The sequence below is a fragment of the Parasteatoda tepidariorum genome, chromosome 11, assembly GCF_982258835.1.
Source record: "Parasteatoda tepidariorum strain Cologne lab strain chromosome 11, Ptep-v5.0, whole genome shotgun sequence".
Taxonomy (NCBI): Eukaryota; Metazoa; Arthropoda; class Arachnida; order Araneae; family Theridiidae; genus Parasteatoda; species Parasteatoda tepidariorum.
This window is the reverse complement of record NC_141765.1, coordinates 55,069,028-55,096,681: the sequence shown is the minus strand read 5'-3', so window position 1 is coordinate 55,096,681 and position 27,654 is coordinate 55,069,028. Positions and strand designations below refer to the sequence as shown.

Genomic DNA, 27,654 nt, shown 5'->3' with positions numbered 1-27,654 from the left:
TTCTGAAGAGTCAATAACATTGGAACATCAATCTGTCTGATGTTTGGTTACTTATCAGTTTCTACGATGTTTTCTGTGACGATTGATCTATACCCTTAAAAACGTTATTAAACAGTTGCAACAGGGGATTTTTTTTTTTTTTTTTTTTTTTGTTCATTCAAGAAGAAAACATTTTTGTGGTTGCTTGTCAATAATCCTGATGCTATTTAGCCGGAAACATATCACACAAGGTATTCTGCAAATAAATATCTAAAAATTTAATATCTGCTAACGTTAACGTTATGAAACAATTAAAATAATGGAATTTTATTTGTTTATTAGCATATAAAGCATTTTTGTAGTTCTTTATCAATAATCTGATGATTTTCAGCTGGAAGCTTTTCACAAGAGGTACTCTGCAAATAAGTGTAAAAAAATAATAACTTCTGCTAAAGATAACGTTATTAAAAAGGTGAAACAATGGATTTTTTCTTGTTTATTAGCAAATAATACATTTTTGTCGTTGTTTGTCAATAATTCTGAGGATTTTTAGCTGGAAACTTATCACAAGAGGTAGGTACTCTGCAAATGAATGTTTAAAAAATTAATTCCGGCCACTTATTTAATTGGTTAAATTCTACATCCTTCCATCACCAAATACTTGCCATGAAAATTATTGAGGAGATCTAAAAGAGTTTATTTTTAATTTCGTAGGTATACTGCTAAAAGTCACCAATTTAATAGTTGCAATGGTGACATATTGCATCTAAACCGTTTCATTTCCTGCTATGTTACTGGAAGAAAAAAACCTAGATTACTATGCATAGCATGCTTAATACTACCACAAGCTATGTATGTTGGCTTGGGCTTTAATGTTTAGACCAAAGAGGTTATAAGCAATTAAACGACTTAGGTATTTTATCTGATTTTTGTTAGTTATTGACGTGGTCCCTTTTGGCACGATTGGTGTTTGTATAAGAAGTATTAAGCGTTTGCATAGTATTATGCAAATTAGAATGAACTTTGTGGAAGAACCCGTATAAATTTTAACACACGTTCTTTGTTTTGCGTTTTTTCTTGCCTTGTCAATTGCTATTATAAAAATTATGCAAAAATTTAAATAATAAACTATATAAACGATTACTTATTCTATGAGCAGATCTCAAATTTTGAATTTCGGTAACGACTTTTTTCAAAAACTTTCTACTCATCTATTTTAAATTAGGCCACAATACAAATTAATTCAAACTATTCATTAAACAAAGTCAAAATTTACCACTAGAAAATAATAAGATTAATGTTCAATTCATTTTATTATTCCATTTTTAATATCAGATGTTTTACGGTGATTACATATTAAAAAATATGAGGCTAACTTAATAAAAGGGTTATTTTAATTTTTATACCATTGGAAACGGCATTTTAGCACAATGGTCCAAAATGTAATTCGCAGAAATCGTTAAGTTTCCTTTTGTTTTCTACTCCTTTGGTTTAGAGGTTTGAAACCACAAACAATAACAAATTGACCCTTGTAATATAACAACATAATCTCAAATTGAGCCCTTGTATCATTATTAACAATTTTTAAACAATTTTATATGCTGATAGTGCAACTTTTCTAATAAAATGTTAATTAAATTAAAATGTCTTTAATTAATAGAACAGCATAAATGTATACTAAATTGTATTAACTCACTACTGCTTTAACGAACTGATGAGATATTCGATTATTTCAGAAACTAAATAAATCTCGCGTGACGCAATTCGCGTGTGAAACAAGTGTTTGCATTGTAAACTACCCTATAACATTCTCTTCCTAATCTCTATTTTTTACCCTCGTAATTCAAAAATAAAATAATATCTCCACCCTAAAAATAACCTTGGAACTTTGACAGAACGTAATCTAACGAAACTATAGTCCACTAAAAATATATCAGAGGTGTCAGAACGCTTTCTGCATGTTTTAAATATGAAACAAAAAATAACAAAAGTCTGCTACAACAAAACAAAAGAATATATCGCTGGAGAAACAATTTTACCTTTAACTTGTTTAACTAATCTTTATTGTTAAAGGTCACTAGCTAATTTGGTTGGCCGTGTACTATGGTAGTAACAGGCGCCAAGTATCAGACTATCGCTATGGTTACCGAACTGGCCCTCAAAACAGAGTATCATCGTTCTCTCATATATAATGTGAAGTAGACAAGGTTTAAAGGGTGAAAATGCAAGGCCATGGTTAAATATGAAAACCACGAAAAATTAACTTGACTAGATTTTAATGGGGAGGCTTTGTAACGCTTTGAAGTTTCTTACCTACCGCTTGCACAAGAATTTTTTTTAAAAGTAACAATAAGACTTATTGTTTTTTTTCTTTTTTGCTTCATGCAAACTTAAAATATTTCATTTTTCAAAAGAAAAAAAAAATCACTCTCAAAGATGACTATTAGTTTTATTTTTATTCTATAATAACAATGTAGAAGGAGTATGTCTTCCTATGGGAAAATATAATTCTTTTTATGCATTATTTAATTCAATTAGCCACCGCTTAAAACCGTGTGTTTTCATTTATTTATAAATTTTTAAATACAGATTGTAATTTTGAAGTTAAAAAATACTTATTGCTTTCTTATTATTTTTACTTAGTATAAAGTTTAAATATTATGTTTTTCGATCAAATAATTTTTTCTCTCTCAAAGATGACTATTAGTTTTACTTTTGTTCTATGATATCATTGTAGAGGGAGTTAATTTTTTATGGGAAAATATTATTCTTTTAATGCATTATTTAATTCAATTTGCCATCGCTTAAACCCGTGTGTTTTCATTTATTTATGAATTTTTAAATACAGAATGTAATTTTGAAGTTAAAAAATACTTATTGCTTTCTTAGTATTTTTACTTAGTATAAAGTTTAAATATTGTGTTTTTCGGTAAAACAATTTTTTCTCTCTCAAAGATGACTATTAGTTTTATTTTTGTTCTATGATGTCATTGTAGAGGGAGTTAATTTTTTTATGGGAAAATATTATTCTTTTTATGCATTATTTAATTCAATTAGTTACAATTATGTTAATACACTTAAACTCGTGTATAAGCATTTATTTATCTATTTTTAAATACAGTATTTAATTAAAAAAGTTATAAAATTCTTAGTTTTTTTTTTTTATTTCGTATAAAATATTAAAATATTTCATTTTTTGGAAAAATAAATTTTTCACTCTTAAAGATGACTATTAGTTTTATTTTTGTCCTATGATTATCATTGTCGAAGGAGTTCCTTATTCCTTTACCTTTCTTATTCCTTTTATGCATAATTTAATTCAATTAGCCATTGCTTAAACCCGTGTATTTAAGTTCATTTATATATTTTAAATACAGTATCTAATAATAAAAAAAAGTTTAGTTTTCAATATTTCGTAAAACGTTAAAAATTTTCATTTTTCAGAAAAATAATTTTCTTATTCTCAAAAATAACTATTAGTTTTATTTTTTTCTATGTTAACATTGTAGAAGTAGTTTGTCTTCCTAAGGGAAAATATTATTCTTTTTATGCATTATTTAATCCAATTAGTCATCACTTAAAGATGACCATTAGTTTTTTCTATTTTTGCTCTATCATAACATTGTAGGAGTTTGTCTTCTTACGAGAAAATATTATTCTTTTTGCGCATTATCCACTTCAATTAGACTCAAACCAGCGTATTTACATTCATTTATATATTGTTAAATATATTAAATAAATAATTTATGAAATTCTTAGTTTTTGTTTTACTATTTAAATAGTTTTGCATATAGTTAAAATATTTCATTTTTCGCAAAACTAATTTTTTTCATTCTCAAAAATGATTATCAGCTTTATTTTTGTTTAACGATAAGATTGAAGAAAGAGTTAATCTTTCTATGGGAAAATATTATTCCTTTTATGTATTATGTAATTCAATTAGCCATCGTTTAATCTCGTATATCTATATTTATTTATATATTTTTAAATAGAATATTTAATAAAGAAATTATAAAATACTTACTTTTTTTTACTTCGTCTAAAAATAAAATAGTTCCTTTTTCGAAAAAATATTTTTTTCATTCTTAATGATGACTATTATATGAATGTTCTATGATTACTTTTTAGAATGAATTTATATTCAAGGGGAAAAGGTACATACCTTTAATGCATAATTTAATTCAATTGTATAAACTCGTGTATTTATATTTATTTATTTGTATGTTTTAAAAAACAATATTTAAAAAAGAAGTTATTAAATATTTAGGGTTTTTTATTTCGTATAAAATTGAAATACTACATTTTCTGGAAAAAAATTTTTTTTTTTTACTCCTCAAAGTTTTATGAATACATAGTAGAATATTTTTTTCTCCTATAGAAAAGTATAATTCCTTTTATACATTATTTATTTTATCTAATCATCTCTTAAACTCGTATATTTACACTAATTTACGGATAATAAATTAAAATATTTAGAAAATATTGTAAGATACGTTTTACTTTATCTATTGTTTAAATATTAAAATTAAAATTTGTCAAGAAGAAAACATTTCTTTTTCACTTTCAGAACTGACAATTAGTTATGTTTTTGTTTTATTACTACATCATAGAATGATTTTGCTTCTCTATGGGAAAATCATTATTCCTTTTTATGCATTATGTAATTTATTTCGACATCGCTTAAATTTGCGTATTTACATTAATTTACAGGTATTTATTAAACTCAATATTTTAATTAATAAAAAAGTAGTAAAATACGATATTTCATACTTCAAGATTAAGGTGCCATTCTCATTGCTGACTCATTAGTTTTATTTTTGTTCTGACTGTTATAGAATAACCATTATAGATTAATTTTGTCTTTCTTGTTATTTCTTACAGGCATTTATTCATATTCCTTTATCAATATATAGTATACATGCACTGCACGTATGAGGCTCAAATAGAATTCAATTTTTGTTATTTATTTCTTAAATGAAAATTTAGTTGGCAAAATCATCTACAATCAAAGCAACATTAATTGGATTTTTAACACAAAACATAAAATTGTTAAACAGTATTATTGTTCCTATATTTCGAAATAATTTTACACAGATTTTTATAACAAACGCTGCTTCTACAATAGAAAACAACTATAAATCTGATTAAAATTGTTTTCTTAAGAAAATTTTTTAAAAAAATTTCTAAAAATTTTCTTATGAAAAACTCATTACATTTATTCTAAGCCATTTTAAATAATTATTTAATTAATTACCATTATTAATTACTTTATTAGTTTTAAAGATGATATTCCATATTTAAGATAACTCAGTTTTCTTTAAATATAGTGCATTGAAGTCTGAAAACTATTCAAAATTATTACAGCAACTTTCATTAAATTTCTATTGAAAAAATGGTGCTGAATCATGAAAATAATTCATCCATATCTATGTTATTATAAAAGAAAGTAATACATCACAAGGAGTAGTAAAAAAAAATATCAAGAGCAATAGAATAAATTTCACAACATACGATGCAGCATGATATTCAAAACTTAAAAGGAAAGTATTTCCGATTATAAGTTTTCCTTTGATGTTTTCAATTACAAAAGTACATAAAACGTAAAGTAGCATATAATTTAGTGTTTTTTTTTTCTTTTTCTTTCCTTTAAAAATTTAAAAAATGAAGTTGTTCCAAAAATCATTTGTTTCATTCAGAAATTAATTTCACGTCACACGATGATACACGGTATTCAGAATTAAAGAGAACGATGCACAAGTTAATGTTTCTTTTTTATTAAATAATGGAAGATAATATATATATATATATATATATATGTATATATATATATATATATATATATATATATATATATATATATATATATATATATATATATATATATATATATATATATATATATATATATATATATATATATTGATTGCAAAACCTAGTAGAATAACTTTCATAGATTTTTTTTCAAAATTTAAGATTAAACATTCTTAATTGTCATGGGTTTTTCAGAATCGTTATACAATTCATAGAGTGCAAGATGATAGTGGCGAAATCATTATTCTTACTTTTTAATAGATCATTAAATACAATGTGAGAACGGCTGCATTATGAGTAGAGCACCGCGTCCAATTACTAAAAGCGTAGTAGGTTAGGATGCACCCATTCTTTTTGCCTTCCCTTCTCTTTGTTTAGTGGCTTCATCATATATGATGCTTAAAAAATATTTAATGGACTTCTAAGTATTAAAAATATCAGTTTCTATGTTGCCAATTTGTATTTTGTTGCGTTGGAGAAATTGACGTATTAAGCTGTTCCACGTGTGTGAAATATAAGTGAAAACTTTGGGAAAAAAATGTCATATGATCTGCATTTGCGTTTCAATTTTAGTAACCAGTGTTTAAATATTTAAGATAAGAACTAAAATTTTAAAAATGGCAAAGCTTTCTAATTTATAGAAAAATGTTGGTAGTATTGGATATTGTGATCATTTACAAATTTTTTTCAGCTTTCCAATCTTGGAATTCTTTATTCATAATCCAGCTGTTTTGATTATGATTTTAAACAATTATTTTTAATTATAATAAATCTTTATCAATCTTTCAAAAACAGGGAAACTTTTAAGTTCATTTGTTTTTTAAAGTCCTATGTTTCGCATACATTTCGGGAGTTTATTTTAAAAGAAACATTTAAATAATTTAGTTGCCCTTAAAGCAAATATTAACAATGTAAAGGGCGAAAAAAGATGAACACCATTTTAATTTGTAATATAATGACTAGATTTTCGAGCTATAGAGCTTAATCCTAATGGTTCTCGAGTCTTACCATATACATGCTAACTTGTTAGTGCTGATGCTATTTTAAGTTACAAAATCAGACATAATAACTTATTTTCTCTGAATAAACATGCATTCTTTTAAGAAAATAAAACCCTCCACTAGTAAAATAGATTAAAATATAAGGAATGTAAAAGTAAAAGATAAAAAAAACTGATGTTTTTTTTCATTGAAAGATTTTTTTAAAGGTGTTTTTATAAAATAAATTTTTTTTTAATGAAATGCAATTTGGTCCGTCTGAGCTATAAGAAATTTATAATATAAGAGAAGCATATGTTGATCATTTTTTCCAACTCTAACTCATGATTGTAATTTCTATACTATGTAAGAAAAAAATTCAACAGTTTAAACAAGGTTAATAAATCAGATCCAAGCTATGGAGAATTTTTTATGAACCTGCAAAAGAAAACAATATTTACCCAGCAGATTGTTACAATAAAAATTTCTCAGCCTTAACATGCGATTTATCTGACCTACATAGCTTCATACGCATATAGTTATGAAAAATTTTATGCACTTTGAATATGGAACAGCTGTGTTGATTAGTCAGCACAATATTTCTTTTTTCAAGATACACATCTCTTCCACATAAAAATGTCGCATGAAATTTACTTTTTTCTACAATTTTTTTCCCATGCGTTATTTTAAAACCTACAAATGACTCTTTGTGACAATGACTATAAATAAATAACTATGCTAATCTTAGTATTACTGTTCTATGTGTGCATTTTTTTGTAAAGTCTGAACAGATTAATTAGTTATATGTAAAATATAATGTGAGGTTTAGGTTAAAAAAAAGGTTTCATTAAATTATTTTATTGATGCGCATTGTTTTAATTTTTCATCGTTAATTGCTATCAGATTGTAGCTGAATTAAGTGGATTTTTATAATTGTTTTTGCATTTTTCTGGATTTACTGTATTTTATTAAATACTTGGATCTGGATGCAACTCAAAATGCAAAACGATTCTTCGTAAGATCAATCGTGTTATCGAAAACAATGTTAGAAATAAACCTGCTCAACATTACGCAAAACATCTCTTCATCAGAACACAGAACAAGCATGTAATCGAAAACAATGTAAGAAATAAACCTGCTATACATTACACAAAACAAAACGAATCCTCATCCAAAGAATCATGTAATCAAAAACAAAGTAAAAAATAAACCTCATGCTCAACATTACACAAACCCACAATGTAATAGTAAATGAAATAAAATTTAAAAAAAAAAAACATATTATTTCGTGTGATAGGTCTCGATTTTGTTAAAATAGCAAAACTGTTCATATCCAGATACGTGTGTCTAAAATGTAGAAAAAACACACTAATATTAGCCTTATTATAATAGCTTTATTCCGATTAAAAATAGTGGCGTAGCAAATGTTAATAAAAAGCATGAATATGAAATAAATAGTAGCTCTACTCAAAGTTAATAATAACCGGAACAAGCAGGCTCCAAACTGATGCCTAAGAATTACGTTTTGCAATAAATATAAACCTCCAACATACTTTGTATTCCATGCATGAATTAAAAACGTTGTACATATCTGCTTCCGATTTAAATATCTATTTACTAACTTTCGGTTCTTAAATAAACTACTTAAGTGTGGCTTTTTATAAACCTTGCTGTAGTGTTTATTCTAAAACAGAAGATTCCCCTTTTAGGAACGAAAAATGCAGAAGGAGTCACGTGGTAGCTATTTTCTCCGCGCATTTATCGTGTTATTATTCATTTCGATTTTTGTATAAATTGACCACAAAACAAAATAAAAACCACACTCCTTTTTCCGCCGTACCTTAAATATCCCCACTGTGAAAGATTTTATTGCGTAAAACGGGTTAGCGTTTTGGGGGATCGCGTGCAATGGGCGTTGGTCACTTCGAACTATTTTAGTTAGCAAAGAGTTGGCGTGGTCTATACAAATGCGGATGTCACGTTCTCACTTTCTTTCTCAGGAACACTATGAAACTTCAAGAGATTTCTGTAGAATCTACGCTTGCAATCAATTTCTCTGCACCTAAGCGAAATGTGTTGCCGTCTCAGAATTCAGATTAAAAAAAGAAAAATCACTAGTTTTTCCTTATAAAATTTTCTCATGAAAAAATAAGCCTAGTTTACAAGGAAACATTAATTCTTAAACTGTTTAAAATAGTTAGGAATTTAATTAAGTTTTGATGAGGATTGTGGTTTCCAAGTACAACTTCCCCAGCACCATGAAAAAATTTTCTGCTAAATGCAGAATGCAAGAATCTGAAAATTTAAAACTGCTCCATAATTTAAAGCGTCTGTAACAAAAAAGCTTAGAACACATTAAAAATTGTTCCTCTACACGCTTTGCAGGACTTCTTCTTAATATTCCTGATTTCTATTTTTCCGATACTATATTTTTCACGCAGAGGGAACATGACATGCTTATCGTTTAGAAGAAGTGGAAGCCATCATCATTAAAACTAAAAACTTCGATTTAATTTGATTTTGTCCATTACAAAAAAATGTTTATGAAAAAGTTAAGCGCGTGTGCAAAATAGGGCCAACCGAGTAACAAATAACGAGTAATAACGAAACTAACTATATTTAAAATGCTTCATCAAAATCAATTTAACCAACTGCACCTACTGACAAACCATTTTTTTTTCGTTACTCACATTAAATAAACAATTCTATGCAGCCATTTAATATAAAAGTGTTTTTATTTGGAAGGCCTCTTATATAGCTGAATTATGACAGCATATTATTGAAATCGCGAAAAGGAAGGGGGGAAAAAAGTAAGCTGTATAAAATAACCAAGCTGCGAGTAACTGAGGTTTTCGGATTAAAGAGGTTCGCATTATTGAGGTCTTACTAAGTCGAAAGAATATGAAAACGGTCATACGATAGAATCTCTGCGTAGAAAAATAATGCCCAGCATTTAGACTTCTGTACGAAGAATAACGACACTTAGTAATTGATGGTCGAAGAAGAGGACATTTTTCTAAAGTTCAACAAATTTCTCAGCTTTCCCCCATTTTTGTTCTAAAGAAAGGAAGGTAAATTTTTTAAAAGGTTTCTTTCGTCTACTTCCTTCAGTTTAATTGCAAAGTTAGATCTTTCCGGTGGAAACTTTAATCAATGAAATCTCAGAGGTTGAAAGGTTTCTACTGTGCCAGATACTCAGTCTTGTAAAATCGAAAGTTTCTCTTAAAATGTTTTAAAGCGAGTTAAAATCGACACGTTGTGGACTTGGTCAAAAATTTCTTTTTTATTCTTTGAGCGTGTCCGAAAGAACATTAGTTTTTATTTACTCGAATTGAAAGAGTTTTTCTTTATCGCTCTGTTCTAGAGAATTAAGATTAAATGGGATGTAAGATTAAACAGCGAGAATGTTTGAGGCACAAAATCGAATTTTTGACTTAATAATATTAGTTTGTTTAAGGAATTGTATTTTCTGCTATAGTTTGCATACTGCTGAGCTAACACCAATTATATACAACGTATACTTTTACACAAATTCAATTACTACTCAATAGTTCACGTGACACATTTTGTTTCAATAAGGGGGCGTCTCAATGTTACATGATCAAAAAAGTGGAAAACCCGTGAAAAGAACAAGGATAGTCTCAATGGGGGGAGGGCAAGTTTTTATAAAAATCACATGCACTGCTTAAGAAGTATTTTTATTATTAAATTTTTTCTTAACATGGTTAATCATGGTTTTTCCTTGCATGGTTATCGCCAAGGAAAATGAAAAAGCCACAGTTTATGTACCTTACACTTGAAGCAAAAGTATAATTTTAAACAACATATATCCTCTTACCGTGACGAATTATCTGGGATTTAAGACAGACTAATAGCTTAAATATATTAAAAGTTACTATACATTTTAAAAAATAGCTTATTTGGCAACGATTTTTCATCTAGAAGAAAGTAATTGAAATAATTGCTTAATTCTCAGCTTTTGAAATTTTATGAGCCCAGATAATTTCTTAAATATTAAAAAAATTGACCACAAACGCTTTTTATCTTCACAAAACTGGTTTTTCTCCATATAGGCATTTTGCACCATTTTCAGAATAAGTATAGAGAACACTGACTGTAGATAGAAAAGAACTTGACCTAATAGTTTTTCGCAAAAAAAGCATAATTTTATATGACCAAGGAGCCTTCGATATTTTTTAAAGCTCTTTCGTTGAAAAATATTATGTAAGCCAATGGTCAAGTATTTTTAAACTATACATGCCACCTTGCCGTAAAGTACTGGGCTTTAGAATGGATAATTTGCTTAAAAATTTTGGAAATCTATTAACTTTTTTAAAAAAAAAAATGCAAATTTGGCAAAATTTCTCTATTAAGATAAAAAATTATTAATATCAATCAGTTATTCTCAAATTTTGCAAAATTTGACAGACAATACAGTTTTGTGTAACTTTTCAATTACTTAAAAAAAATAATAATAATCGATAATAAACGCTTTTCATTTTTACAAAACGGGAGCTAAAAACTTCCGGTAAAATTACCGTACTGTATGGTAATGACAGTTCTGGTAAAAAAAAAAAAATAAGCATAATTTTGTCAATTAAAAGTAAAATAAACCATTAATGTTGAAACTATTCATTTGGTAATTTTTCTGTTCATATAGTAACGGTTTACTGAAAATTCTGGTTTTAAAAATTATATTTCTAATTACCACACATTTATTAAAAAATGATACACTCAGAAATAAAATTAACCAAATAAATGGTTTTTATACCATGGTATTATGATAAAATTACCAAATCTTACCACATTTACTCAATTTTATCCCATATTATAAAACTATATATATTTTTTTTAATTTTATCAAAATCATTATCAAAACGCTTCGGTAAAAATCAATATAATATAAGGAATAGTTACTTCATTTATGAGAAACGTATCTTCTAAATTTCATTAAATTACAAATCATTCGTTCTTTGATTATTTTTTTACATTTTTTCATAATCCCTCCAGTTAGGAATCTGATATTTTTCGAACCGACATACTTACATTTGTTCTTACTAATCAGCTAATAATAGTTTAAAAGTTGTCATGGTGTTTAAGCTTTTAGTTCGCAAAGTTGATTTAAGAGAATAGTGTATACAACTGAATGCTTTTGTGATAATTGATTATTGAATTTAAAATTAGAGCAAGAATAAATATGCTCTATAAACTTGTTTTGAATAAATCTGAAGGAGCAAGAATAACTAAGAAAACAGGTATAGTTAGAGTTTGACCCAATTCTTGCAAATTATATTTTCTTGCTAGCATAGTAAAATTTCCAAGTTGACATTAAATAGCTTATAATATTTGTCTTTTCTTTCTATTATTACTTTTTACTTACATTATAAACTACTCGTTTCGCAAACATTTTATTAAACTTTTTTTGAGGATTTTCAAAACATTAAAAAATGATTTAATTTCAGCTTGTGCAGATAGTCTATTTATTCATTTTAAAACTAATCAGATACTGGATGAGAATTAATCTATACTGATAATTTCTTTTATTAAAAATTTAATCAAAATTTATGATTGATTTGAAATTTTTATTTTATTTAAAATTTATCTCCAGAGTATTAAAATATTAGAAAACTGTTTAATGCAACAGGTATAGAATCATGCTGGACGAATTATACGCAGGGCGATTGCAAGATGGATGAGATTTGATCAAGCTTTATTATAGTTTCACTTTCCAAAAAATATTAGCAACATTTATGCTCATTTAAATTTCTATTTTATACAAATAAAGTCCTAATACTTTTTTAAAATGTTAAAAATTTCATTTAGTTAATTACTAATTTTCAATTTTATCATACAAGTTTAACAAAATTCATTTACCCAACAGTTTATTTTTGAATTGGCAAATTTATTATTATTTTCTGAGTATAATTGTTAGTAACTTCTGCTATATTATCATGCTTACATTTTGTCGTTATTTTCATGAATTTTATAAATCGTTCTGTTCTATTCACACAGCAATAAAAAAGTCCCTTTTGTGTCTCAGAAATTTTTCTTAAGAATTTAAGTTCGATCATAAAAATTTCAAAGCATTAAAAAAAATACTTTAATAGGTACGATTTCCTATTTTTTAAAGAAGAAGACAAGACCATTCAAATCAAGGGTTTAAGAACCACGATTCTATATTATTTGTATGAGGGATATTTGTTTAAGTACATAATTTCAGATATAGCTTATGCCTTAAAAAATTCAGAATTTTGATAAAAGAATCCAATTGTTATTAAAAGTAATTTATTGACTTGCATGAAAAAAACTATCTTTGATTCAAAAAGTACTATGTTTAACTCAAAAAAGTACGTAGATCGATTCAAAAGCAAGGCATGGAGCGAATTATTTTTCTGACTTTCATCATAGCTGTGCTTCGTAAAAGCAGATTTATTGTCGTCCAAACTATGAAGTTTTGTAGCTTCAGTATCAGATTTAACAATTTCTAGATTAAGAATTCGGAGTTTTTTTTCCTTATGTAAAAGAGGTAATAAAATTAAAAAATTAAAAAAAATTATGTGGGTTTGAAAAAACGCTGAGTAAAAAATTTGTGAAAAAAAAATTTTTTTTCTTTTGAATTTAGGTGTTTGTTGTTAATTCTGTTTTTTTTTCTTTTTTTTTTTTTTTTTTTTTTTTTTTTGAGCTTACAAACGAATTTGTCAAATATCATTTAAAAAACCTTTTTACAAATTTTCTTTGGGTGTATTTCGAATCTTAATTACAAATTTGTGATTAAAAACGAAGCATATTTTATTGAACTAGCTTAATTTGTCTCATATCAAGTAACATTTCTCGTGATAACATTGCTGTTTGATCATGCGGAATAATTAAATGAATAAATTATACATATATATATAAAAAAGGAGCTATTAAAAATCTTGTTTTCGCCAAATGAACATAGTAATTTTTTTTAATTGTATCGAATAGTTGACGTCGCGATTACATTTCTTTTTTAATATTGTAACATCATGGAACACCGTTTCCCTTTCATAAATCAATTCATTCTTCCATTTATTATTTGAAGATAAATATTTCGCTTCAATTCTGATGAAATGAATGATCGATTTGACAAATGAATTTATTATCAATTGCATAAAAAAAAGATAACTGTTCTAGCGATTGGTTCATAAAGAAAATATTGAAGCTTTTTTTAACCTTTTATAGATAATGGTGCTGCCATCTCTTATCCAATAAAATGGGTAAAAATCCATACATCATTTCTCATTTCGGAGTAAATATTTCTGGATTTATTAATTTGAGTAAAAAAATAATAAATGATAAAACCAATTTGCACCCACTCACCCGATGCGCTCGTTCTTACTTGTACCGAAAACTTTATTTCTAAATTATAAACTCGTTCACAACTATTAAATTTTTTTCTTCTTTTCTTTTCTTTTTTTGTAAATATGCATCACAGCTATTACAGCTCATTTTCACGTTATATTATTTTAAAACTTTTCTATTTAACTCTACATAACTTAGATGCTATTTTAAGTTACGAATACAGACAATAAAACGTACTTTCTGAATAAACATACCTTTTATCAGAGATATCTCAAAAGATTGTCAGAGATATATATTTTCGAAATGTGTGTGTGTGGGGGGGGGGGGGGGAGGTACCCCCAATCTCGAAAATATGGGTACAATAATTTAGTCATGTGAGAGGTTTAAAATATATACATACCTCATAAATTTTCAAAAATTGTGTATTTCACCAAATCTCGGAAATTATTGAAGCTATTCAAAAACTCCGTGCACACAGTAAAAAAAAAATTGGTTTTTCCAAAGATTCTTTAATGCAAAAATATTTTTTTATATTTATTTATAATTTTTTATTGTAAATTTCGTGAGACGTTCAAAAAACGTTTGAACTATATTTAAGTTTGTTTTCAATTTTTTTTTTTTTTTTCTCAAGAACTCTTCAACTAATTGGTGCAAGTTTTATATTGCATATTGCTTTCCTTTAATCATAGACGGGACCCTAAAAGGGTTTGAAATTATTGTTAATATTATATTTAAGAAATAATGTGTTAATTCAATTTAAACTCAAATCATTTTGCTTAAGAATTTAATATAAATATTTCAATAAATGTTTTATAAATCTGATAGAACAATGTTTGCACTGTGTGCTCCCATATGTGTTTCAAAACTTCACATAAAAAATATGACGGAGAAAACAAAATTGACAATTAATTTAAGCTATTTAAATCTAACGTAAAGCGTTTTATTTTATTCAAAGGTATTTATTGTCGAAAGAAATTACCTAAATGAAAAAAAAAAACTATTCTTACGTTTTTTATGACAAATGCCTAAAAATATCAGGAAACTAAAATTTAATTCGGAGAAATTAACAGAAAATGTTTCTAATACCTTCCTATTAACTTTTTTGAAAATATATAAATGCAATTTATTTATAAATATTTTTTTTTCATTTTATTCAGCGAAATTTGTTCTAATGTTCAATTAAAATTGATCCTCAAATTTTAAATTTTAAGGTTTCGAACTTTTTTAAAAAATGATAATACTTTTAAAACGTTTTAAAATATGTTTGCACTTTTTAGATTTAAAGTTCGATAATTAGGTTCATTGGAACACATTTAACTAAATAAAATTAAACCTAAATATTAATTAGTTTCCAATGAATAAGGAAATTACGTTGGTGAACATTGAGGAACTAAGCCCCTAAGAAATAATTTTTTTTCTCTGATGATGAAAGAAAAAATTTATAATAATTAAACAATTCTAAAATAATCAATGGTCAAGCTCAATATTTTTCTTCTAAATTGTAGTATTTAAAATAAAATTCAGTACTAGCACGAAAAACATTTTCTCTCATTTTAGAATTAATGCTTGTCATAAAATTCCAATTAAATGTGATAATCGGAGATCTTTCGCCAAGAAAAAAAGGCACAATTTAAACTCCTTAAGCACGAAACTAAAGTTAGATATGAATATTATGAGTAATTCAAGAGAGTTATTCCTGAATGTAAGGAATAATTCATAATATTCATGAAATTGCGATAACGGAAAGCTTTGGTTTATGAACATATTTTTAAAGCTGTTCCTTGAAGATTCGCTTTATCAAGAAACTCTTAATAGTGCATAATAGTTAAGAAAATATATATAATTTCAATTTTATGAATATTATGAACTAATTCAGAGAGTTATTCAGAAATGTAAGGAATAACTCTAACAAACTCATAATAGTTATGAAAATATTATGGCCCTAAAAAACTTTGCTTCATAAGACGAAGTCTTCGAGGCCTTGTTTTATATATATATTCATAATCCAAAGTTTTTCATTATCTCCATTTCATGACTATTATGAATTATGAATAACTCTTACAAATTCACAATAGTTATTAAAATGCCACATAATTTATTAAAAAGTTGTATTTCATGAAACGAAAAGATATTCAAAGAACAAACAACTTTAACAATATATCCATAAACCAAAGCTTGCCGTTATCTCCATTCATGAAAATTAGAAGTTCTTTACGAAAATTTTTTGTGAATGACATGGATAACTTTTACAAACCCACAATAGTTAGGAAAATATATTATTTTCTAAAAAGCTTTATTTTGTGAGACGAAAGTGTTTCCGAAGAACAGCTTTAACTATATATCCTTAAACCAAAGCTTGTCGTTATTCCCATTTCATGAACATTATGAGTTATATATGAAAGTTATTTATAATTAAAATTATTTATGAATGTCATAGATAACTTTTACAAACTCACAATAGTTAGGAAAATATATTATTTGCTAAAAAGCTTTATTTTATAGGACGAAAGTGTTTCCGAAGAACAGCTTTAAGCCAATAAAGCTTGCAGTTATTTTCAATTCACTCAGTGCTTCACTTGCTTTCGGAGTGAGAGTGAGTGAAGCAAGTTCATAACCCTTTCGGAAAAATAAAAAAATTGCCTGTAAGGATGGAGTAAAGGTATTAAGGTTGAGAAACCAAATGTTTCACTTGCTAGATTTAATTTTTTTAAGACAGCATCCTACACAACATTGCGATGAAACTGGCCAGAAACCGATACCATCTGGTGACGTCCGCCAAGCACGTGCTACATTACTTCCGTTTCCGCCTCTAGGAAGACCCCCTACGTCGCCTCTTAACATCTCACTCCCTCTCTCCGCATCACTTAGACTCCCCCACCTCCTTCACCACTCCCTTATCTATCCACACTCATAATGAAAATGCGCTATATATTTTGTTAAAAAAAGAAAGAAAAAACTCTTCTTTTCTGCTCCTCTTGAAAAGCTTTTCTTTTAACATGCTTTCTATGATATCGTTGTAATGTTCGTCGGTGATGGGCAGATAAATGGAGCCTGAAAAAGATAACAAATGGTTATGAATCTATAAAAATGCTGAAAAATTATGAAGGAAGAGATTTTGTTAAAAATGCTAAGGAAGTCTTTATGCAGAAAGCCTTCTGTTAAACAAAAAATTGGTTCCTGACTTAAAGAATGACAAATTCTATAAAAAGTAAAATATGCCAGTCAGAAGGAGAAGAAAAAAAAACATTAATAAAAAGATTAATGTGAAAAGTAAAGAATTCAAGAAATTTCTTTAAAAAAATTATGAAAAAAAGCTATTCCAAAGCTCAAAAGCTATTTGATATTTTTAATACTAAGTTCAAAAATATCGGAAGAAACTACTTGAAAATAAATACTAAAGAAAAAGAAATCAAAAATCGAAAGTATTTATAATATTTGTATGCATGCCTGTGTATGGGTCATTTTCAAAATAGAGAGGCATTTTGAAAAATTTTCGTAGGAAAATATTCGAATAACTACTTAAGAAATTTCTGCTGCAATAAATAAACAAATAATCAATAAATAAACATGCCTACAGAATGGAAGAGTAACAGAATGGAAGAGTAACAGAGTGGAAGAGTAACAGAGGAAATAAAAGAAACTGATACTTGGACAGGTTCAAATGATAAAAAAAAAGAAATATTTATTCAAAACTGACAAGCGTAATTTGATCTAATTATAAAAAAAAATCAAATAAACATTAGAACAATACATTTAAAGCAATTATGGAAAGTGAATAAAACATCATTACATTGACAAAGCTGTATTTGCTTAGAACATAGCAGACATATAGATAACAAAATATTTAAGATGGCTACTTTTTCTAAAATAGAACATCCAGTGAGCCATGGAACCCATTTTAGCCAACTCAACTGTAGTAATTTAATACATTAATTATCATAAAAAACTGGAAAAAATCCTGGGACAAAATTAAAATGCTTGATTCTTACTCAAAAGTAATTTTAAAACTGAATATCAGATTACCTATGTTGTATATGACATATAATACAATTTTCAAAATTAGATAAATTAAAATTCTTCTCAAATAACTGTTGGTTTATTTGCAGTTAAATAAGAGGTTAAGAAGGCTGAGACATAGCAATTTAGACACATCAAAAAGTTATTGCAAAGACATTATTCTTAAAATTTTGATTTCTGTGTATGTTAATATGCTGAACAAATAAAGTAAATTAATTTGAATATTTAAAAATGTTATTTGGAATTTTATTTCAGAAATTAAAATCACTTAATTCACAGGACATCAAAAATGACCCATATATACATTACCCATCTGCATTACTAAAACTCCCTTACCACTCCATTACATCTATATACTTATAATGAAAATTCATTATTTATTTTTATACTCTTCTTTTATGTCTTTTCTTTTACAATTATGACATTATTGTAATCTTTAGTCGGTGATGATAGCTAAAGGGGACCTGAAAAAGACAAAAAATAGCTGAGAATTTCATAAAAATGCTAAAAAGTTCTGGAAAAAGAAAAGTGCTAAGAAAGCCTTTATGAGGAAAGTTTGATGTTAAGCTAAAAAATTGATTTCCTACAAAATACAGAATGTATGTTCTACAAAAAAGTGAAACATGCCATTCAAAAGAAAAATCACTAAATAAAAAGATTGATATAATAAATTAAAAATTCAAGAATTTAAAAGAGGAAGTATTTTGTAAATTGAAAGCTATCTAGCTCATTTTTTTAAGAAAAAACAACATACAAATACCTATATGATATCATTTTATATTACTTTGATAAAAAAAGAGATAATTCTGAAACAAAATTAAGAATTAATTAAAATTACAAGCTAATAAGCAAATTTTATTCGCAATTGTCATGCTCAAAAACTAGCTCATAGATAAAGCAAACCTCATATTAGTTAATTTGATGAATATTGAAAATATAAGATTCAAAGAACTATGACAGAATATAAAAATAAATTATAATTAAAACTAATTAAAACTGAAGTTTTCCGCAACAGAAGTTAAAGCTCGCCGTCTGTTTAAGCTCAAAATAATTATTATAATTATTTTTTTGAGATCACATTCATGATCTCATTTCTGAAACATTTCGTACAGTTTGAATCATTCTATTACATTTTCAAAGTTTTGATGTCACGTTATAATATATATGATTAGTTTGTGAGAATAGCAAAATATTTCATGCATTACTGAAACTTCTTTCTCCAAATTACGTAAAACAGTTTGAAGTTCTTACTATGAATTCTTACTATATGAATTTGTTAACATATATAAATTTTTGAATTAGACTATGTGCTCGTGGATTTTTTTTTAATTGAGATAGAATTAAAAAGAAAGGTAAGTGACTAGGGGAAAATAATAATAAGAAAGTTTCATTATTGTATTTTTAGGACTATATATTTTATTAATTCAAAGTATTTATTCACCATAAAAACATAAAAATTAAGCAAATTAAAATAATATATATATGAGAAATATTTACATGAAAAATATATACATAAAAAATATGTACATAAAAAATATGTACATAAAAAATATATACATAAAAAATTTACTCATAAAAATATACATCATATTTTAATATCTATTATACCTTATTGAGAAAAAGTACCTTACGCTGGAATTTTATTTTAAAAAATATTTTTTTTGGTAAAAAAAATTTATCACAAATAAGAAATAAAACAAATGTTACATGATATGATTTAAAAAATCTATTTTCAATTATCTCAAAATATATCTATGAAAAATTTTAACTGTCATAAAATTTTTCTTAAAACAGAACTCCAAATGCTCTTTTTTAAATTTCTTTTCTAAACTATACATTTTGAAATTATTTCACGAAATATTTATTCTAGACCTTACTTGTAAAAAACAGTTTTAAAAATTGAAATGACTAAAAAAAGAATTGCTGGGAAAGAACTTTTTAAATTATTTGTAACTAAACAAGAGTATTCATTATTATATATAAACTAAATTTTCCTCATTTCTTATATGAAAATTGACATACGTTGTATAAAAAATGCATATGTTGTACAAAAAAATTAGAATTCTAACATTTATGCGCACAGTAAAATATTAAAAATAAAAAGTTCGTTTTTAATAACACTGCAAATAAAATACAGAAAAGCCAGTTTTAATCAACTTATATAAATAAATTATGTTGAAAATATTTTCTTTAATTTCTGTGTAAGAACCAATAAATAATAATTTTTGACTTAATGAGCGCTTTTCATTATTTGCTAAATTACTGAATTATTATTTGTGCAAGTACTCTAATTTTATAATGATTTCTTTTAAGTGAACGTTTTTCTTAAGAATACACGTTAAATCTGCCCTCATGAGTTACAGTTCAGTGGAAAAATCTTCATTTTGCTGAAATCTACATTACATGGCCTTACTAAATTGTAGGAAGATCTTGCCGTAAAAAAAAATGAAATAAAAATAAAAAACAGATGAGATTCTTGGCCGTGGTCAAGTATTGCTGTTGCACATAAGATAAACTTCCAAAGCATTTCATTTAATAAAAAAAAAATTATGATGAATACTTAAAAAATATTGGGAAGAGTTTATTAGTCAAACTCAATTTTAACCATTGATGTTCAAATGAAAATTTTTCTTTACAAAAATGATGATGAGATTGTATTGAAGATAAGCTTCTGAAATTTGAAAATAATCCTGTTCACATATTTGAAATAATCTTTTGTATAATGTATATGCACATTTTTGAATTTATTAATTTTTATTACCTATATCTAATTAATATTATATCTGAAGTTTGGTAAAAATGAAACTTAAAAGTTTATATTTTTTTTAATTCTTTTATAGCCATCTCATTAAATTTAATGATTAAAAGAGACTAGTACTCTGTATTAAATACGAGTACGTTTCCAAATTTATTTTTTACCTTTATTTAATCAGAAGTATTCAAAACTTGGTAAATCAGAATCTTAAAAGTTATAATTTTTTATTCTTTTATAACTATTTAAATTAACTTGAGGATCTGTATTAAATATATATATCTTTCCGAATTTCAATCAAATCAAAATTATATTATAAAACTATTAAGCGATATCCTTACACTTGCGTTTATCATTTTATATTAATGTATTACACTTAGCATTGCTAATCATATTATCATAAACCAATTCAGAAAAGTCTGTCTTATATACAATTTTCTGCATCACATTAAAGAAGAAATTGATCATGATTAAGTTTTTGTATTTATTTTACTGTCTAGTAAACGCCATTACATATTTAATACATTTTAATTATCATGTTAAATAAACTTATTTTTCATTCGAATTCATGCTTTTTACAGCTTAAATTTAATTAAGAAAAATATATGTATATTTTCTTTAGTTTCCAAACTTTATTTGTCCCACTACTTCCTATATGTCACTAACTAAAACCATTACTGTTCTTTATCAATGGCACCTATTAAGTATAGTTTCTTTATCACTGTGAAAACAGACCCAATGAATTTGTCTTGTAAGTCTCATAAACAATTTTCTACCTCATATTCACTAAGAAATTGAACATGATTCTGTTTTTGCTTTTACTTTGCACTCTAGTAAACACCATAACATACTAAATGCATTTTAATTCGCATGTTACATATTTTTCACAAATTCATATTCATATTTCAATCAATATCAAAAAATTCGTATTTTCTACAACATTTAATTGTATTAAGAGAAAAAAAAAATTTTTAAATTCCCAAACTTGATTTGCCACAACACTTCCTAAATGTCACCAACTAAAACCATTACTGTTCTTTATCGACGTTACTACCTATTAAGTAGTTTCTTGATCACTGTACAAAAAGTGACAATGTATGAGAAGTATTTTTAATAATTCTTTTTCCAACATAAACGTGTTCAGAATAAAATCTTTTTGAAAAACTATAAAATAAGCAAGAGGGTGATATTTGTAAGGGTGTAACTATTGCCTAGAGAACATTAATTAGGCGAAGTAAGTGTCAAAGAATTTATGTCATGGACGCAAAAATCAATATTATGGAATAGGTGGGGCGAAAAGAATATTCTTTCATCGGTGGTATTCCACCAAACCCTTATGAGATTGACCTTTTAAGAAGACAATTAATCACGTTCGAAAATAATTTGAAGCATCATTTGCGTATTTTCATGAAATTTACAAACAAATATTCCGATTAAAAAGAACTCTTATATTTTTTCTTAAAACATATTTAAAGTTTCCAATTGTTCTTAACTCTTCCTTATTTAAATTATTTTTAAAGTAGTAAAAAATAATGTTACTTTTCCTATTTTTTTTGGTTCAAAAGTAAATTTACTTTAAACAATAAGTTAATACTCTGAAAAAAAATCCAGTATAAAGTTACAGTATAAAATATCGGTACAATGAGTATATCATCCGTTAAATTCATTTTATTGTAAAATCCATTTGCACCGAAAAACATTAATTATTATCATTTTATTATCATCTTATCATCATGCATCATTTTAGTATTTAGTTAATTAGAGTGATTTAGTGATTTTACAGTAATTGTTATTGAAATAATTACGATATATCAGCTTTTTGTTCCCTAACATGTTCCGGAAAAAAATTAATTTTACGGTAAAAAGTACCGGCACCCAGAGTGGCGGTACTTTTTACCGTAATCCAGAATTTCAACAAGCCTTTTAAGCCCAGAAATTTTAACTTTAAGTGTACCTTTTTTTGCTCTGGAATCTCTTTTTTTTATTTCATTACACTTTTTCTCATTAAGAAACAAAAACCATTTTCTATTAGAAAAGGTTTTCCATAAATGAACAAAATATTACATAGCCACGAAATTTTTAAAAAAAAGTTTACATTCTGCTCAAACAAGGGATTTCTTATAAATAAATATGCACAAAAAATACTGTAAATGGTTTAAGGCAGAAAAGCAGCAATGTCAATTTTCTTTTTTTTAACAAAAAAGGAAAGAATGATAGAGATTTAAAAAAAATTTTACTAAGACACCTTATAAGAAGTAAAAAATTCACTTCTCAAAGTTTTGTATCCCAGAAGCAACTCCAGCGGCGACAGTGTTTTTATATCAAAGTTCTCAAAATCAAATTTATTAATTCAAAAAAACTAATGATTCAAGTGTCCCAAGGTTTAAAATGAGAATTCCTGAATACGTTTTTGATTAGCAAATACTTTTAAAATACCTTGCACCAAGAATTTTAAGCGAGTAATAAAAAAAAAATTATAATAAAACGTCACAAACAGCAAATGCTACTGTCTGATGTCTAAAATAAATAAAATTTTACCACTGCCACACAAAATTTTACATATTTTACATGCTCATTTCGAATCGTGTAGTTTTCAAATTAAGTTACAGCAATTCATTTAGATCGCACAAATTATGCCCTACTGCTGTAAAAAAACGAAGCATTCATTTAATAATTTTAATATTAATTTTTCGCAGGGATTGGCAGAAAATAAACTAATTTATTGGTATAAGCTATAATTGAAATTACGTGAAGTAGCATAAAAAACACTTTCTCTGTATAAACATGTTATTTTCGGACAAAATTAGCTTTTTTAGTCTCAAAGTTTAGGAGCAGTTTTAATCTAGAAAATATAGTTTATTAGTAGTTATAGTATATACAGTCTATTATTAACTATTAAACTTTGCATTATTTTAACCAAGAAAATAATATTTTTATGTAGAATTCTGAAAATTTCTTTTTAATTTTCGGAATATCTTTTCATTGTTTCAATTTACTGCTTATCAAGTTTTGAGAAATCCTCTTATATACAAGTTAGTTAGATTTATACATGCAAGAGAATTTTATATAACTTTGAAAATATGCTTTTGAGCGTTCGTTTAAAAGGAGGGTACCATTACTAATTTTAAACTCGATTACTTATCTGTTTAAATTTTGACCTATGAAAATAAGTATATTATAAAAATAAATATATTATGAAAATTTGTATATTATGATAATAAGTATCTTATGCAGTTGATGGGTTTTTAATTTGAATGTCATAATGGATGATTGAAAATACTCATTTTCAAATAATAATTAAAAGAAAGCTTTGGCGGAATGCAGCTGTTTTAAAATATTAATAACTTTTTAAAAATAAGCTTGCTCCCGAATTAATTTCAACTACACCGTTAAAACTGAAACTACACTGTACGTGGTAAGTATTCTACACGACTTAAAAAAGAAACCACACCGTTAGAGAAAAAATTATGAAATGAAAAAATTATGATCCAGTTTTCTAGCGATTTTCGAGAAAGCACTGTTTTTTACAGTGTAAACCAGTTACCCAGAACGGATTTTTTTTTTACTTACACAGTTCTGCTTATTTACGTACGTTGCGAGAGAGAATTAATAATAATACGCTTAAAAATGATCCAAAATGCATTCATTTTCATTATTTTTAGAATTCATCTTATAATACTTTTTAATATGAATTTAAAAATTAATTAATTTATTAATTATTGTTGCTCATTTCACATTGCAAAATAAAGTGTTTTAGGGATTTTTTAAAAAAAGTATAAAATATATTTAAATTAAGATAGAATAAAATATGCTCCCTTCTTATACGCTCCCTTTAATACGCTTAAAAATAATCCAAAATGCATTCATTTTCATTAGTTTTAGAATTCATCTTATAATACTTTTTAATATGAATTTAAAAATTAATTAATTTATTAATTATTTTTGCTCATTTAACATTGCATAGTAAAGTGTTTTAGGGATTTTAAAAAAAATTATAAAATATATTTAAATTGAGATAAAATAAAATATGCTCCCTTCTTTTCTGCACCTGATTAAAATTGTAAAATTTCGCAAAACAATGTGTAACATATATATGACAACAAGTAACTATGTGCAACAGATATTATATAAAAGCTCAAGAGTTGAAATAAAAAAACTGCTGTTGAAGTCTAACTTTAACTCCTAGAACTTAATTATAGTTAGTATTTTTAATTAGACATTATTAATTAACCAACAATAGAGTTACTTTTACGTGTATGCTAAAAATAAAATTGCATTATTCATGCATTTTAGACGATTTACTTATTGCTTAAAATTATGTAAACCACATAAGCTTTCTGTAAGCTCAAACAAAACCGAACTTTTGCTGGACTAGATCCAAGTACAGTGGTAATCCAAACATAATGGTGGGATCGTGATTGACATTAACACTATCCAAATGAAATCGGCACAAATATCTGTCACTGTTAACACGGACTTCTTGTAAACAAAGCTGAAATTAAACTAATCCATTTGAAGCTGGTCACTTAGGTAATCGCATAAGTAGTAGTTGAAGGTAACTATTATTGACGATAACTATTAGAGATGGTAATAATTGTTATCAAATTAGTAATCTTCTTTCTTTAAATAGGCTAAGTGTGTAGGAGAACACTCATACTGACCAATGGTAAATAATTAGACGGCGGCTATGTTGTAGTAGGATGAATATGATTCGTATGACTTTTGCGTAAGTTTTTATCCGTTACAGATTCCACAGGTATAATATTTGGTTTTTCGCTCTATGTGAGGTAAATTGTGCGTTGTTCCTACCTCAACTACAAGTAGTATGAGTTCGGGAAAAGTTAACATCTTCTGTGCCTGAGTGTTTAGATTTGTTGTTAATTTTGGAAGGTTTCGCTTTAGAACTTCTAATTCCAGCTAGCCAGTAACCGTTATTCTAAGGTTAGCAGTCATAGTAAGGAAGACGGGTTATTTTTAAGACCCACCTCGCTGATTTAGAGACAGGGAAGTCGTCGGTTATTTTGGATCGTATATGTAAGTTCGAAAAGAACGATGCCGATATATTTATATATGGATATATTAAGAAACTTATCATTACTTGGTTATTTTTGTGAACATTATTTTTCTTTGATTTGAGTCAGACAGTTAGTTATTTTTTTAAAATGTTAATCTAAATAAGCATTTTTGGATATTTTGAAAATTCTTTTTATGTTAAAAATGATCTATTTTTTATTTTACAAAAAGCAAAATATTTTCTTGCACTTCATTCATAGAACATATTTTATTCCTGATAGCTTAGAGGTGAAAAATATTTCAAAAAATGCTTTTCACACTGATAAGTTATAAAGTAACGTCAAATGAAATAATTTAATCTTAATTTCAGAAAAAAAGTTGCTTTTGTTTTTTTAATTTATACATTTTACTTCTATTAATTCAGTATATGTGCTTAAATTAAGTCAGTTTAAGTCAATGTTCACCAAAATAATATTTTTTTCGGTGAGGATATTTTTATTGCAAAATGTTAATAATACTATAAAAATAGCTTTGGTTTAATTTTAATAATCATTTGAATACATCAAAAGTGATATCTTCTGAAAGAATTCATACCTCAAATTTTAAAATAGGTATAACTTAATTCAGTATATATTTTAAATATATTATAAACGTAAGAAATATGAAGAAGTAATTTCGTAATTCCATTATTCGAACTAGTTTCGGTGTCATTTCAGGTCGAAGCATGTTCTTTTTTAATTCAAAATATCTGGTGGATTTAAAAGATAAAAGTTTATTTAGCTTGTTTGTTTGTTTTATCTTGAATTATCTCATCTCAATAAGCTTATAATTAACTATTCCCTTCTTTTAATTTTTCTTATAAAAACAAAAATAAAAAATTGCGAAGAGTTTTAGTTTAAATTCATCTATTTTTAATTGGTATGAATTTTGGAATTTCCATTAAACATACAAATTCGATTTTTTTAATTTTATTTTTTAGTGTTTAAGTTTACAACCTTTTATCCCTAGTTGTATTTTTTTTATCCATGACACATATCCAATCCCTTCGAATCATAAAATGATTACGATATTTTTTGAAGACTCAAAAACCATAAATTTATTCACTGAAACCTATATTCTGTATCCCCTATCGGAAATCGTGATTCTTTCACCTTCAGAGCAAGAGTCCATTCTTAGTGATGATCGAAATATGAGGAAAAGAAGTGCACCACGTGATAGCGTGGCACGCGACCAGGGACTAAACTTCCATAGGGGGAAAGAGGGAATAAACATTGTTAGCAGTTCCTCTTCCTATTTATCTTTACTCATCCGCCCACAATTTCTTGACTTTTGACATCTATGCCGGTAATGTTTTCTCTCCTTTATAATGCGTGAAGTTTTTACTCCACAAGATCCCGAGTTACGAATCATTATGAATATTTAGCTATGGTAGCAAATAGAAACATTGTATACAATGTCACTTTTTTACTTAGTTACAATGTTACTTTTTTCTTTTCCTATCGTTTTTTTTTCTCCATTCTACAGAATTGACGAGCAAAGAAAAATGACATTTTTGACACAATATTTTTTATGAAACATAATTTTTTTCACCAGTTTAATAGGTTATTGTTAATAATATCCTATTTACCTTTTGGCTCTGATGTGACACAGGTGCCTTTTATATATACATACCTGCCAACTTGTGCGGTCGTTGATAAAAATTTTACAAAATCGTAATAAGAGAACAATTAAGATTGGAAGAATTTTCTAAAAACAAAACCATTAAGACATCTATAAACATGA

General features: G+C 26.3%; 2 long non-coding RNA genes across 2 annotated transcripts in view; one reads left to right on the top strand and one right to left on the bottom strand.

The window, feature by feature from the left end:
* The window catches only part of LOC147801809 (uncharacterized), a 148,472-nt gene that overhangs the window by 80,034 nt on the left and 40,784 nt on the right, over positions 1-27,654 (top strand). The gene's annotated exons all lie outside the window — the stretch shown is intronic.
* LOC139427040 (uncharacterized) lies at positions 9,586-26,246 on the bottom strand. The gene is made up of 2 exons (XR_011638181.2): positions 25,521-26,246; positions 9,586-18,571 (listed from the first exon to the last, which is right to left on the bottom strand). It is a non-coding gene; the product is annotated as an uncharacterized LOC139427040 (long non-coding RNA).